Source organism: Dasypus novemcinctus, chromosome 5 (assembly GCF_030445035.2).
Source record: "Dasypus novemcinctus isolate mDasNov1 chromosome 5, mDasNov1.1.hap2, whole genome shotgun sequence".
Taxonomy (NCBI): Eukaryota; Metazoa; Chordata; class Mammalia; order Cingulata; family Dasypodidae; genus Dasypus; species Dasypus novemcinctus.
Window position 1 is genome coordinate 1,900,889 of NC_080677.1, and position 3,537 is coordinate 1,904,425.

The 3,537-nt window shown below is 55.5% G+C and overlaps 1 long non-coding RNA gene across 1 annotated transcript; it reads left to right on the plus strand.

The window, feature by feature from the left end:
* The first annotated feature begins 1,840 nt into the window (after positions 1–1,840).
* Positions 1,841–2,843, plus strand: LOC131278599 (uncharacterized). The gene is made up of 2 exons (XR_009185980.1): positions 1,841–1,955; positions 2,368–2,843. It is a non-coding gene; the product is annotated as an uncharacterized lncRNA (long non-coding RNA).
* The last annotated feature ends 694 nt before the right edge of the window (positions 2,844–3,537 follow it).

Here is a 3,537-nt window from a genome sequence, read left to right on the forward strand (position 1 = left end):
CAGGGGAGGAGACGCAGGAAGAGCACCGTCCAGCTGGGCCGTCAAGGAGCACTCTTCTACCCACACCAGCCAGGGTCAGGCCCCGTAAATGGAAAAGACCAAGGTCACTGCCATTGCCACTGCTGCTGCCACTGTTGTGGGGTGGAGGGGAGCGGCCCTCACCCCTGAAGTTTCCTCTGAGAGCCGCAGCTGGGGACCCATGCTGGGAAGAGAAGGCTGAGCAAAAACAGGGCCATGGCATCATGGACGAAGGTGGAAGAGAGGCCTCTGCAGAGAGCAGTGTCCCTGCACCTGCCAGTTCTCCCTCTCTGCCTTCAGGGGAGACTACAGACGCCTTGAGCCAAGCCCCAGTCACTGGGCCAATCCCGGCTACCACTGCCACAGCGGCCACTGCCTTGGCTGACCTGCCTACCCGGCCACCAATCCTCTCTGCCCTGGTACCTTCGGCTTCTCGTCCACCCATGGCAGACACAGCACCTCATCCTCTCGAGGCTGCCACGCCTTCACATTCGCTCAGGGCTGCCACATCTATTTCTGACCTCCCCACTCCTGCTAATGCCGTAGCCCTCTACTTCCAGCACACCACTCCTGCAAAGCCATCACCCACACCCATGTGCATAGATCCCCCTCCTCTGTTCTCACCAACCCCTCCCACCTTCCCTTCCACCGTATCCCTGTCCTCACCAGCCAGCCCCTAGCGGCTCCCCTGGTCACACCCACCATCCCAGCCAGCACATTTGCACATGGGACCTCCCAGCCTGCCTCTGTCCCCAGTGAAGGTGACATGGACACCACTCCCCCTTCCGACGCTGTTATTTTCTTGCATCCTCCCAGCCCTGTTGTGCCTTCCCTCCACTTCCAACATGCTCACTGTAATATGAAACAAACACCTCTTGCAGATGCCCCAGATTCCACCAACCTGCCTGTACCAATGGACACTACACCCACCCCAGTTTTCATCCTCCCCTTGGGTCCAGCAGCCACCCCTCAGCCCACATTTGGGGGCCCTGGTGGGCAGCAGCTGGGAGCCACTTTTCCCACTGCTCCTGTCTCCGCTGGCCTGCCCATCTCCTGTGGCCACCGACACCCCAGCAGGCAGTCCCTCTGCATGCTCAGCAACTATGCTTACCTCTGATCCTGAGGACATGGACACCACACCTTCTCCCCAGGCTGTGGGCTCTCTCCAGGCCGCTCCTGTCTCTGCTGGCCTGCCCATCTCTCCTTGGCTGCCGACACCCCAGCAAGCAGTCCCTCTGCATGCTCAGCAACCAGGCTTACCTCTGATCCTGAGGACATGGACACCAGGCCTCCTCCCCAGGTTGTGGGCTCTCTCCAGGCTGCTCCTGTCTCCAGGAAGAACATCTTCCCCTTTTTTATGGCATGTCCTGGTACTGACAACACACCACCCAATGGCAGCATTGCCTCAAACCAAGTCTCCACTGGCTTGCCTGCACCATTGGTCCATGGCCCACCTCCAACATACAATCTTCCCTTTCACCCAGGAACCACGCCTCAGCCCACATTTGGGGTCCCCAACGGGCAGCAGCCGGGAGCCACCAGCTTTAACCCCTGCTTCCAGTTGGCAAAGTCGCCATTCCCAGCACAAGTTGAAGGCTTTGGTTCCCCCCCAGCCCAGCCACCCAGTGGTGGTGTTCCACCACCAGCATTTGTGGGCTTGACATCGCCAGGTTCCAGATCTGGCATCCCTGTCAGCACCCGAATGGGAAGTAGTAGTTGTGTGGTCAGTGCGTCTGCCCCGGGACCCAGTTCCACTTCTGGAGCTCTCACCTTTGGAGCAGGACCAAGTGGAAGATCCAGCACCACTTCTGCTCCACAGGGCCCAACTGGCCAGAGCATACTTCCTGCAGGAGGAACCAGTGTCATGCCTGTAGTTCAAGACACCTCTGCTTCCACCTCCATGCAGGGCACTCGGAGTCCACCTGACAAGAAAACAGGTGGGACAATAGGAGGGGACAGCACTCTCAAGAGCTTGGGGGCCTTTTAATTCCACCTTCGACCAGGCACCTGTGGTCCACCTGGCCAGGGCACAGGTGTGGTGTAATGGGAGGGGACAGCACCACCCCTGTGCTTGAGGGCCCTTGTGTTCTCTCCTTCCAGCAGGGCACCTGGGGCCCACCTGGCCAAAGTCAGAACATTTCTAGGGGAAACTTCTCTTCTCCCTTTAAGTCAAAACACCTGAGGCCCCTCCAGCCAGGGTTCCCCTTTGGCTTTAGAGGAGCCAGCACCACTAGGAAAATACTTGTGTTTGGAGGCACTTTTGCTGCCCCTTGGGCAAGGTAAGTAGCAGCTTTTCCTTTTGGGCACACCATCACCTACCCAGGGCTTCATAAGAGGTATTTCTTCCAGTACAAAAGACCCAGTCTCCACCAGGAAAGAGGAAAAGTGTCCTCCAGAAATGGCGTGCAGCCAGTCTCCTCGTCAAGGGTCTTTGAACGTCTGGAAAGAAGCGTTGGACAGGTCCAGTTCAACCTCTTCACTGTCAGGAAGCTGGAGGCCCAGCGTGTGTGTAGTGTGTGTGTGTGTGTGTGTGTGTGTGTTGGAGGCTGGCAAGAGTTCACTGCATGGACTCGAAGACTTCCACATAGGGAGTAGGAGAGAGATCTACATCTATATCAACTGTGCTTTCCCTGGCTTGGGTGATAACAGGGTAGACCCACACTCTAGGCCTTTTTTCTTGGAAATAGCAGGAAGCCCTCCTGTTACCTACAAATGACTCCTGTCCCCATACCCATTTGCCTGAACGGGCCCTTCTCTATCTTCCCTATATGATGTATATAGCTTATATATATGCAGATCATTATAAATAAACTTGTTAATTTGTCTCTGCTTGTATGTCTTTGCTCTTCGACTCAAGGATGGAGGAAGAACTGTCTTGCAGGAGTGGTGATGTGTTACACTAGACTTAACTATTTTGTTTTCTGTGGGCAGTGAGGAGGACGTGGAAGTGGCCACACCTTCTGACCACATGGCCTGGCTTCTGAAGCCTGTGTTTTGAGCATTAGGGACAGCAACCCAGGAGGACATGAGGTCCAGAGCAGGGGGAGGCAGGGTGGCCCCCTCTTTCCTCTGTGCTTCTCTCCACCCCTCTGACCTCACTATAAGTTCAGCCATCTCTGGTGCTTGTTCAGAAATCACACTTCACAATTTCAGTCTTTAAAATGTTGGGATGTGTTTTTTGTGTGTCTTTTTAATTTAAACTTGTGCCCATCATCCTATCGTGTTCATCCTTCACCCAAAATGAATGGGCTTAGCATCCATGCACTTGAACCATACTTCTTGCTAATTCTACTCCAAGAAATATATCCAAGACAAATGAAATTGTCTCCTTGCAATGATTCACAGGGCAAGTGCATGGCAGCCGAAACACTGCCAGGGGGCGGGGACACAGGTGGGGTCCCTGGGTGCTAGGCTGAGTACTCCTGCAGCCGCCCCATGCCCATGCCTGACCACACGTCTCTCCTGCCCTGCGGAATCCCAGGTGGCACCCACAGAACACGCCAGTAGGTCCTCGTGGGT